Source organism: Amborella trichopoda, chromosome 10 (genome assembly GCF_054954075.1).
Source record: "Amborella trichopoda isolate Santa Cruz 75 chromosome 10, AtrichopodaSantaCruz75HAP2 v2.0, whole genome shotgun sequence".
Lineage (NCBI taxonomy): Eukaryota > Viridiplantae > Streptophyta > Magnoliopsida > Amborellales > Amborellaceae > Amborella > Amborella trichopoda.
This window is the reverse complement of record NC_142345.1, coordinates 29,775,184-29,788,494: the sequence shown is the minus strand read 5'-3', so window position 1 is coordinate 29,788,494 and position 13,311 is coordinate 29,775,184. Positions and strand designations below refer to the sequence as shown.

Here is a 13,311-nt window from a genome sequence, read left to right as displayed (position 1 = left end):
AAGTGATGCGTTGAAGGCATTGACTCTTAGAGTGGTGGCAGTTCTATGGCAAATCTGGCTAGAGTGTTCCACAAAGAGCAGAGCGTTGTATGAGATGGAAGGTTAAGACTGCTACTGCTTCTTGAGCATTTGCAAGAAGAAAGTTATGGGGAGTATTATTCATGGACCTGGAAGCCCGATGGAAGACTGTTGCCAGTACTCGTTAACGGAGGGACAATCAAACATCGAAACATACACCACCACCAGAGGGTAGAATCGAATTTAACTAGCAAGGAAGAGTAGAGGGGGCATGCGGGGGTGGGTGGTGTGTTTCATGACCACCATTCCAATCATTCTCAGGCCCAATCAGGAAGTGTAATCCAAGTAGAGCCGAAGCCCATGCACTCCTGCCCAAACTATGCTGTTGGGACTAGAATAAGAATGAGATTCTGATTCTAGGGAATCCCAATAAGTGTTTTGACTAACCAGCTGACTCACAAACACCCATCTCCACCACTAAAGATTCCCATCCAATGGATAGAAAATAAAAAAAAATTATTTTATTTTCTTATATTCTTTTGGATCCAAGATCTATATCAAAAATGGGTGTTAGAGGGAGCCCACACTAGAATAGTATGAGTCGGGGGACTCGTAAAAACCAGATCCATAACATTATTACATAGGCAATACAGGAGCCCTTACCCTTGGGTCTAAGTTGCATTTTTTGACAAAATTATTGACATGGTTATCTAATTTGGGGTCTGATTCCAGCAATCTTGAAGAGAGGCCATCGAACCTACCGATTTACTGATGAAGGATGGAATTCAAAAAATCATACCTTGTGATTTCCAATTTTTTTGTGTGAGGCCCATTTTGTTGAGGGATTAATTTTGTAATTTGTATTGATCATAGTTCCAAAAATTGACTCAGCCAAGGTACTTAGGCCTTGGCCGTGGCGATTTACTCGGACAAGTCCCGAGTAACTCGTATGAGTCCAGCTCTTTTTGTTTTTAATAAATTGAAGATAAAATTAAGTTATATATAGTAAAAGTACTACTTTTTATTATACGGGCGTGTTGGTTATTGTTTCCGCTATAATTGATAATCTTAACAAAAGGTCGTGGGATCCACTCTCGTGGAGGCTAATTTTTTTTCAACTCCAAAAAGAGAGGGCATTTTCAAAGTACAATGTATTGCTCGAGTCCAGCTCTTTTTGTTTTTAAAAAAATGAAGATAAAATTAAGTTATATATATATATATATATATATATAGTAAAAGTGCCACTTTTTATCATTGAGCTACCTACAGGTTTGTTGCTTATTGTTTCCGCTATGGTTGATATCTTAACAAGAGGTCATGGGATCCACTCTTGTGGAGGCTAATTTTTTTTAAACTCCAAAAAAGACGGCATTTGGCATTTTCAAAGTAGAACGTACAAAAGGTGCCCACAACAGGATTGGTACCATGATTGGTTGGACTTTAGGTTGAAGTAACAACCAGAAAGATAGGGCATTTGGCATTTTCAAAGTAGAATGTAAAAAAGGTCCCAACAACGGGATTGGTACCATGATTGGTTCGACTTTATGCTGAAGTAACGACCAAAAAGTTAATTTTACATATTTGATTTAGGTTAGAGGTTTTAATATAATTAAACTAAAAAAACTGGTGTACAACCAACTCGGCCGAGGTAACTCGGACTCGGCCTTGCCCTATCCATTTGTAGATGGAGCTTCAACAGCAACCAAGTCTAGAGAAAGAAGGGGTTTATTATCACCAATGTATATATCCTGAGCAAAGCCAGTGATGAAACTTCGCGGCATCTTTTCTTCTTATGCCTTTTTGTTACTTATCTTTGGGATTAGGCTCGCCAGTGCCTTAATCTGTCATTACCTTTGCCCCAAAATGTCGAAGCTCTTCTTGACCAATGGATCACACCCGATATTTCAAAGATGAGAACTATCATTTGGAGATCTATTTGGGTTGTTAACCTTCTATAAAATGTATGGAATGAAAGAAATAGAAGAGTCTTTAATAGTATAAATGCAGATCTGTCTTCATAAAAATTGAATATTTTGGCAGTTGCAGCTGATTGGTTCCTTGCACATAAGGATAGTGGCTTCATTCCTAAAAGTCTAATCATTAATAATCCTTCGACATTGGCGACTATGTGTGTTACCATCAACACTCGTAGTGAGGTTGTTTGGATACAACCACCAGTGAATTCCTTGAAACTTAATTTTGATGGAAGTTCACTTGGCAATCCAGGGCCAGCCGGCTATGTTGGACACATCAGAAATAATTTGGGTCACATTATTTTTTCTTACTCGAGTCCTTGTGGTATCACAACAGCAAATGAGGCGGAAGTACGAGGTTTATTAGAAGGTTTGAAATTGCTATGCACTTTGGAAGGAGACATGATTATTGAAGGAGACTTGAAAAATGTCATTTTCTGAAGTAAGAAAAAGGCCAAAATCCTTTGGAGATTAAGAACTACTTTTCATCAAATTTAGGATATTTTTTCAACCTCTATGGCAACGATCCAACATTGTTATAGAGAGGCAAATGAAGATGTCGATGTTCTTGCTAAAGGAGGAGTCTATACTCCCTCTCTGTTGGTTACTTATTTTCTGGAATATTGTGTCATTGCTTGAACATCTTGTATTTTACATATGAATTAAGAATAAGTCGTACGCTACCATTCAAAAAAAAAAAAAAAAGCAGCTAAGTCTAGAGGGAATTGTGAGCATTACGTTCATGCATAACTTCCATACTAAGTTTAGCACGGTTGATTATATCAGCCCAAGTGTCGATGACATGACCTTGACTGTCAACTACGGATTGGTTGAAATTGAAACCATTTAGGTTGAAAGCCATAGTGCTAATACCCAAAGCAGTGAACCAGATACCTACTACGGGCCAAGCAACTAGGAAGAAATGTAAGGAACAAGAATTATTGAAACTAGCATATTGGAAGATCAATCGGCCAAGATAATCGTGAGCAGCTATGATATTATAGGTTTCTTCCTCTTGACCGAATTTGTAACCTGCATTACCAGACTCATTTTCAATGGTTTCCCTTATCAAACTAGAGGTTACCAAGGAACCATGCATAGCACTGAATAGGGAGCCGCCGAATACACCAGCTACGCCTAATGTGATATGGATGCATAAGGATGTTGTGCTCCGCCTAGAATAAAATCATAAAGTTGAAAGTACTAGATATTCCTAGAGGCATACCATACCATCTGAGAAACTTCCTTGACCAATAGGGTAGATAAAGAAAGTAACAGTAGCAGCTGCAAAAGGAGCTTAATATGCAACAACAATCCAAGGGCGCATACCCAAATGGAAACTAAGTTCCCACTCGCAACCTATGTAACAAACTCCATCAAGTAAGAAGTGTAGGACAATTAACTCATAAGGACCACTATGGTATAACCATTCATTAACGGATGCCACTTCCCATATTGGGTAAAAATGCAAACCTATAGCTGCAGAAGTTGGAGCAAGGGCACCAAAAATAATATTGTTTCCATAAAGTAGAGAACCATAAACAGGTTCACAGGTCCCATCAATATCTATTGGAGGAGCCGCAATGTAGGCGATAATAAATATAGAAGTTGCGGTCAATAAGGTAGGGGTCATCAAAACACCGAACCACCCAATGTAAAGATCGTTTTCGGTGCTGGTTATCCAATTGCAGAAGTGCTCCCATAAGCTTGCTCTTTTGCATCTCTGTAAAATTGCAGCATGACAAGATCTTGGTTTATTCAATCATCAGAGACTCCCAAGCACACATATTGTCTAGAAATAGATAATTTAAGGCTTGTTATTCAATAGTATAACATGACCTATATGCTTGTGTCAACCAATATCGAAGATATACTAATATTGTCAGGTATCTATCTTTAGCTAGTCTATATCTAATTAAGATATCTAGACTCTAGATCTAATCTAGATAGATCTATACAAATGATTCGTAAATAATAAATGAGGTGACAGACATATGCATATAAATTGAATTGAAAATTTATTCAATTCAATAACCAATAAAAAAGAGAACAAAAAAATTATTTTTCAATAATTTTCTTCCATATGGGAAGAATAGGTTGCCCGGGACTCGAACTCGAAACTAGTCGGATGGAGTAGATAATCTCACTCTTTGAATAAGAGAAAATGATCTCTCCCTAAACCGTGCTTGCATTTTTCATTGCACACGGCTTTCCCTATGTATACATTTAAAACTCGGTTCCCTAGAAAAAAAATCTAAGAAATTTGAATCCTAAGTTGATTCAACTACTGCTCCATTCCATGAGCAAAGCATTTCAATATTTCAAAGAATTAGACTTGTTTATCTATATATTCTTATCTATAGTCTATATATAGAATAGAGCAATTATTTCATGCAACTGTTGTATACTAATATGATGCAACAACCTAAAAAACCATTTTATGGCCATTTGTTTGATCCTAATTTCGAAATATACACTCTTTTAATTCTAATGAACAATCACAAAAAAGGAAAAAATTGAAAACACAACTTAGAAAATATCTTTTTAGCCCAATTAACATAGGTCGTTCATTTTGGTGAGATGCTTAGATCTAGGTCTTAGAAGGATTTTTTTCATTTCCATTTTTTTTGGATGGCTTTATTATCATTAGATGAACAATGTTAAAAAATAAAAAAATGATTTTGAGTTTATAGAGGCTAAGATCTTGAAATTCACAAAATGAATGGTCTAGATTCGTTTTTGGAGAAGACTTATTTTGACCATATCTAGGGTTCAAATTGAGTTTTTTTTTGTTTGGGGATTGATTATTGAGATGAAGAGAGAGTGTGTGCAAAATTTGGAGTAATAAAAATATCACAAACATGGTTTTCTAGAAGTGTGGTTGCATTATACTATGATACAACCGTTGCCTTGGATCATTGCTCTATAGGATATAGATACATACAATGACCAGTTATGAATACTTTATTATTGACATTTTACATGGTCCCATGATCAATCATGAATGATTGGCCAGACTATGAATACGGATAATATCTAAATACCAAATTCATCTACTATGGAAAGGGTTTTTTGGTAAAATCAAGGAAATAATATCTTGTTCCTCTATAAGGAATTCTTCCAAGAATTCTGAACCTAGTCTTTTCAAAATTGTGTGTACCGTACTTTTACGTTTATGAGCTAAAGTTCTAGCACATGAAAGTCAAAGTATATACTTTATTTGATGCAAACTGCGTTTTTTGGAGGATCTACTGAGATAATGACAAAGGTTTCTACAAATCCGCCCAAATTGATCGAGAATATCAGAATTTGACGAATCGACCCAGACCGACTTACTAATAGGATGCCTTGATACGTTACATAATTTTACTTTAGCCAAGGATCCAATCAGAAAAATAGTTGGAACTATTGTATTGAATCTCTTGATAACAACATATATCATAAATGAATTCTCTAGCGTTTCACTCCTTATCACCGAGGGATTTAATCGTAGACTTGAAAGATAGCTCAGGAAATAGAAGGAATGATTAGATAATTCGTTTATATGGATTCTGCTCGGTTGAGACTAGAAGTCAAAATAGAATTGCTAGAAATTGACACGGTGAGATTTCCATTTCTTCATCAGGAGATAAGTACCCCTTGAAGCCATAATTGATTTTCCTTTATATCTAACATAATGCATGAAAAGGTCATTGAACAACCATAAAATCTTTTGAGAATGATTACGAATGGATACTACAAAATTTGCTATTTTTCTATAGAAATGTGTTCGTTCTAGAAAAGATCCAAAAGATTTTGATCGTAAATGAAAAAATTGTTTACGTAGGAAAACAAAAAGGGATTCAAATTGATATATGAAAATTGTACAGGAACAAAACAATCTTTGATTCTCTCTTGAAAAAAATAGAACTGCATTTCTTTGTATTTGTAGTAATGAAACTATTCAAATTATGATGCTCGTGGAGAAAAAACCTCAATAAATGCAAAGAAGGAAGGTCTCGTATCCATTGGTGAAGGCTTTGAACCAAGATTTCTAGATGGATTGGGTGGGGTATTAGGATATCTAACATATAATTTAGATATGAAAGTTTGTCCTCTAGAAACGGAAATATTGAATTGGATAGATTGGAAATTATGAGATTCAGATCTTTTTTCTAGGGAAGATACTAATCAAATTGAGAATGGAATTTCCATAATTACTGCAAAACTCTTTGATACCATTTGAAAATAAGAATTCCCGCGATGCCCAACAAATCTATTTTGGTTAGAATCATTAAATGAAATGATGAAATGATTATATTAATACATTTGAATAATTAAACGTTTTACATTTAGTGAACTGGATTTCTTGTCAGGACCTAAATCTTCCATGGGTTTGTAAAGAAATGATCCATTTAAACCATGATTATGAGCAAGTGCATAGATAGACTCTTGGAATAGAAGAGAATATAGGAAGCGTTGTTGATGGGGTCTATATATTTCTAAATATCCTTGTAATTCCTCCATTGAAAATCCAATTGGTACCGCAAGCAAGAGATATTTTATAGATTAATAGTGCGATAGGGTCGGAACAAGCAAGATCTATAATATATGGGAATACCAATAGATACCCTGGGTAGTCTAATCAATGGGTGCTATCTTTTTCCATCTATTTTTCTGTGTGCTCTTTATGCTATAGTTAAAAGAGATGGTGTATTAGCAATCCTTTATTTTGGTAACCTAACCGCTCTTCTGATTTTGGAATGGATCTTCTTTATCAGTAAGTTGTTTCTTATACACATTTGTCTCTACTCCAGCAGCTAATGGAAAATAGCGAACAGTTAGGATTCGTTTTTGAAAAAATAAAGAATTGATGATCCACTCATAGGAGAACTCTTTCCCGCACCAGGTACTAATCCGTTTTTAACGTCTAATTAGATTGTGTACTTGTTTGAATTAAGAACGGAAGTTTGCTGCTTTTTGTTTCCCTATAACTATTAAGAATATAATTAATTTTTAATTGGAACCATATAGCTCTATCCATTTCTTCACTTGACCCAACTGTAAACTGATTTGGTTTCGTTCTAAGAATGAAAACAAGATTTTGTACAGATCCGATATGAACAAATAAGAATGAAGATTCGTAGAGTTATCCATGGATGCGACATGCTTTTTTTTCCATTCATTCTCTTTCAGGATCAGTTGTGGTCTTACAAACCCTACCAATGGTATTGATGAATCCGTTGCTTCATCCAAATGTGTAAAAGATCATAGTCACACCTAAAAGCCGAGTACTCTATCGTTGAGTTAGCAACCCAGAAAAGAAAATCAAAATACGGTACTAGACGATTGAAATGAAACAATAAAGAGATTGGATTGCTTAGCTCAGAAAAAAAGCATTGAACTAACAGCAAGTCAAGTATAGAAGAGGTGTATGATTATCGATGATGAACATCAAGATGAAGAGATCAGATAAAAATATAAAAATACATGCAGATTCACAGACAGTTATACATGTCAAAATTGATAGACCAATAATAATAATCCTTGAATTGAATTAGAATCCTTGAATTTTTTATTTCTTTTTTTTTTTTCATACTTACTCTTTTCATTTATTTCAAATATTTCAAATTTATTGAATTGAATATATTCTATGCACATATTGATTGTATATATACTATTACAGACCTTTTCTATTTATTGAATTGATAATTGAATATTTTCATTCTTTTATTTTAATTCTTTTAATTTAAATACCTTTAAACCCCGAATATTTTTCTATTTGAATATTTCTTTATCCTAATTCTATTATTTTAATAATTAATATTTTATTCTTTTAAATATTAAATATTCTAATATTCATCTATTAGATATTATAAATATTATAAATTGAATAAATATAAATTCAATAAATAAATTGAATAGAATATTCAAATAAAATAATTTAATTCAATATATCAATTCTATATTAGATTCTTTTTCTACTTTTATTTTTAGATTTTTTTTATTTGAATTCAAAATATCAAAATATTCATTTTATTAATCTTTCTTAATATGTTGAATATCAATTCCATTAAGTAAAAGATATTTCTTGTGTTTGTGATAGTGGATAGGGCCAATCAATTGTTTGAGTGAAGTAAAGGCGTGAACTAAACTTATGGACAGGGGGAAATAGATTTGTTTATCTACAATCGAATTATATCAGTTGAATACACCATTGTTAATATGAATGTTGGGAAAAAAAAAAAAAAAAGAAGACATTATCTTAAATTGGTAATACATGGATAAAAAATAGAATGTGGCTGGAATAATAAATCATAAATAATATAAGGAAAAATAAGAGTAAAAATAATAAGAATAAATAGTAAGATTCATACTAATATATTTAGAACTGTTTAATTTTGATCATTATATACCCATTTCATTATTATCTTCATTATATATATAGAGTAATGATACTATGAGACCCTCCCATATCCATGTGAGTTGGACCCCAAAGGATCACCATTAAATTTTGATACAGATATCTAGAAAACTCATTCACCCCAGTTCCACACCCATGTCATAACTTTTCTAGAGATATGTGTCAAATTTTAATGGTGATCCATTGGAGTCCTACTCAAATAGGTGTGGGAGGGTCTCATAGTGTCATTTCTCATATAATATCACATATATATATATATATATATATATATATATATATATATATATATATATATATATATATATATATATATATATATATATATATATATATATATATATTATTTCCATTGAATTTTAATTTATATATTATTTTCTTTTATTACTTAATTAATCTATTCTATATCTATAGAATTCTATAGAAATAAATTTCCTACAAAATCCAAAACATACAAAACAAATATTTACAAATAAGAATATTGTACAAATATTCAAATTCATATTCCATATTCCATATTCATTAATAAAAAATTAATAAGAATTTACTGAGCATTCATAATAAATATACTGAATATTTTCATTTGCAATTAATTGATTAATTATTGATTAATAGAAAATCAAAATAGAATTGAAATAATTAAAATATAAAAAATATAAATAAAAAAATTCTAAAAATTATAATTTGTATTAATGGAAAAGGTTCGTTGTGCTTAGCTTATACGATATTGGATCGTATGAGATTCGTTGTGAATAGGTATGAATAGGAAAGAGAAAAAAGGGAATTGTGAAAAAACAATTGAACAAAGCTAGATACTGGTCACTCTTTTATGAAATTCATTTGATTAACTCCAAGTTATTTTAATCCCTCCGCCTTCCTTGAAATATCACAAACAGTTACTGTATGTTGAGCTCCTTTTTCAAGGAAATATAGAATAGCAGGAACGTTTGAATAAGTTTGATTCTTTATTGGATCGTAAAAATCCACTTTCCGAAGAGCTATTACGTCTCTTCGGTATCTAACATCAATTGCAACGATTCGATAAATGACTCCTTGGGATAGATGAATAACACCCCCCAGAAATGTATAGGAAGTTTTCTCCTTGTACGGCTCGAGAAAAATGAATTCAATTTATGTATTGTATTATGGCATGGCAAATGCATCCATAAAATCATCAATTGGATTATGATTTGAGTCGTCCTTTTTTGCCATCCTTTCTAAAAACCAAAAAAAAAAAAAAACACTACCATTCATTCTCATAACTCAAGTTGGGTAATTCTGAAAGATCTCGAAGGGAGATCCTTCAACATTTATTTATTTATTGAGACGTCTCTAACCTTTTTTCTTTGTGTCATCTAAGATCATTCTAGTTGTTGAGACAATAAGAATTGAAAATGGCACTTCTTTGTTCTGAGATCCCATATCTTTGAATCATTAGGTTTAGAGATGATTTCGGTGATCCTTAATCGTTCCGAAACGGCAGCAACATGCCTTTTGGTATTTCTTTATGTTGAAGAATCATACGAATGATTGATTCCCTCGTAATATACTTTTGATCGAAAGAGTTTCAGCAATTTCAACAACTTTGCTTTTTTATTTGAAACTTGTTAGAATTTGACAATTTCCTTTCCCCTTCGAAGATCTATGTACGAAGTTGTTCCAACTTATTGATTGAGACTAACCCTAGATCCTGACCCCTGATAAATAAATCAATATTTGACTTTCTGCTCGAGCTCCATCATGTACTATTTACTTATTAAATTACAATCCAATAAGAGCGGGTCCTATCCTAGTGGAATAGAACAAAGGATGTTGAGTCAAGAGGATTTTCATTCATATATAAAATGGTGGATTAATCCACAACCAATCATGTCGTTCAAGTCGCACAATGCTTTCTACCACATTGTTTCAAACAAAGTTTTACCATAACATTCTTGATCCTAATTTTAGAACTGATATGAAATTTTGATTCAATTTCAATATAGAATCATGAATAGTCATTGGTTGAATTGGTTTGGTACTGGTACATAGTACCTAGGTTTTATTAGACAAAACTATTTATCCATGGATATAGATAGGAACATATCTAGAAGTATCAACAAGGATCCACCTGATTCTATCGTATGAAGGAAATCTATTCTATAAAATAAAAAATCAAAGATATTTACGTTATGAGATAAACAAGTTGCTCAACACTTCTTTTTTTACTAGAAGGTTCGATTCTTTCTAGAACGACGAACAATTGAATTGGATTCCCAATACCGGAACCGAAAGATTCATTAATTGAATAAGTTAAGCTATTCCAATTATCCGGAAGGAAAGAAAGGTTGTAAGTGGGATGAGATATATTCACCAATCCCACACTTCTTCCTATACCGAGGATTTTGTAGATATTCCAGTGATTGACGAGACGCTGAATTTTATCATCCTAACATAAATAGAAATCTATGTTTCTTTTCCAATTAAATCATCAGTAAGAATCGGGGCAATATGATCCCTCGGGTACACATTATTTTATTTTATATACTATATAGCTATAGTTTTATAGTATAGCTATATTCTTATCTTAATATTCTTATTCTATCCTAGTATATTCTACAATATGGAATATTGATTAGAATCATTCTATATCACTATTAGATATGAATATTCTATTAGTTAGTGTAAGTAATGAAATAAATATTCAAATTGTATATTACAACAACGATATAATAGAATCTCATAAATAGAAATAAGTAATAAACATTAAACAAAACAATACTAAAATAATATAATATTCAATTAAAGAAACAATATTTTGTAATTATTATTCTTATATTTCTAGTTTAATTTGATTATTTGATTTGAATTTTGATAAAATATAAATATTCAAATAGAAATATATATTTTTTATTTGAAATAATCTAATTCATACATATTTATATATGGGTATGGTTTGTATAGAGCCTAGGCTCTAAACAATCAAATTAGACCCTACCTTCAAATAGTGTCGAGAAATATGATTTCAATACCAGAAATCTTTTTGATAGCCTTAAAATATAATTTCATATTTATTTAAAAAATTTAAAGCTTAAAAATAGTGTAGATCGAGAGATCTATGAAAACTTGAAAATCTTGAAAATTGACTGTCCAAAAATACGTTATAAAATACACTATTTTCAAAACTTGAAATCTATTTTTTTCTCATGTCAATGCATCTCAATATCGAGATGATCAATTTGAGGATATTTGAACATCAAAACAGCCACTTCTAGTGAAATTTTTGAGGTAAGCTCAAATTTGATTTTTTAGAGCCTCAGCTCTATCTAAACTTTTCCCTTTATATATATATGTAGCCATGGTATTCTATAGATACTACTTACCTCTTGGCCACACCCCATTTCTATTTCTATTTGATGGTAATAAGCACTAATATCAGGATTGGTTGTTTGTCAATTCCAATGCACGTATCTATGGAATAGGTTGCTGCTCAGATTCAACACGTGTAGAATAAAAATGAATTCATTGATGATTATGTATTAATTCAATTACAAATAAGATATTCTATGAAACTCCGATTTTGATTCCTTAGAATTCTAATTTAGAATTAGAATTGAATTCAACAATTGAAGGATCTTTGATTTAATTTGGGTTCAAAGAATGACTTTTTAGAGTAACTTCTTTATCTTTATTTTCTTTTTTCCCTTGTATCAAAAAATCAATAAAAATGAAATTATCTCCAAGAAAAAAATGTTTGTTATGCCTAAAATTGTCAGTTTGATCTGCATATGTCTTCATTCTGCCCTTCATTCAAGTGGTTTTTTCTTTGTGAAACTGCCCGAGGCTTATGCTGTTTTTAATCCTAGATGTTATGCCGGTCATACCTTTGTTCTTTTTTCTCTTAGCCTTTGTTTGGTATAGATGGTATATACTTGTGCATCGAATTCATTTCAACATTCCAGTAAATAATAATAATGATGATGATGATGGTGATGATGATGATAATGATAATAATAATGATGATGATGATGATGATGATGATGATGATGATGATGATGATGATGATGATGATGATAATAATAATAATAATAATAATGATAATGATAATGATAAGGATAATGATAATGATGATGATAATGATAATGATAATGATAATGATAATGATAATGATAATGATAATGATAATGGTAATAATAATGATAATGATAATAATAATGATAATGATAATAATAATGATGATAATGATAATAATAATGATGATGATGATGATGATGATGATGAAGATGATGATAATAATAATAATAATAATCATTACCACAATGAAAACCTTTCTTTTTTAAACCATGTAAAATTTTTTGCACAGCCATTCGGTTAATTTCCTAGGCCTGCAACTATGGTTTCCAAGACCAGGTATGTGTGTGACAAAAAATGATGAAAGATGGAGCCTTACCACAATTAAGTAATCATAAGATATAGATTCAAATTAGTCTCAGTGCTAAATCACAAGTAATAAGCCGTTGTTCTGGCTTTGGCCACAAAAAAAAACCACCATTTGGGGAACTTGTAGAGAGAGAAGTATGGAGTTAAAATTAGGGGTTTTATAACAAAACCCTAGCACCACCATTTGGGGCTCATCTCGAGCCATTTTATCGTCATTTCTTTGCTGCATCAGTGAATCGAAGAAAGGAGTCCATTGTAGGTGGTTTTGTGGTAAAGAGTTCTTTTGTTTGATCTTTTTTTGAGCTTGTATAAGGTAACTTTACAAAACCCCAATCTTGTAAGTTTTCCTCTTGATATTAAATACATCTTTACCGTCTTGCCCGTGGATGTAGCCCGTCTTGGACGAACAACGTATATGTGCGTGTCTCTCTCTATTTTCATTTGTGTTGTGTTTTGATAATTTCCCATATTACTTGCTTCCTTATTTATTTATTTATCCCA

General features: G+C 31.8%; 1 pseudogene across 1 annotated transcript; it reads right to left on the bottom strand.

Annotated features, from left to right (window-relative positions):
- Positions 1-1,529: 1,529 nt before the first annotated feature.
- Positions 1,530-4,308, bottom strand: LOC148780131 (photosystem II protein D1-like; annotated as a pseudogene). Its single transcript, XR_016042771.1, has 2 exons — positions 2,715-4,308; positions 1,530-1,735 (listed from the first exon to the last, which is right to left on the bottom strand). The product of XR_016042771.1 is annotated as a photosystem II protein D1-like (transcript).
- Between the last annotated feature and the right edge of the window lie 9,003 nt (positions 4,309-13,311).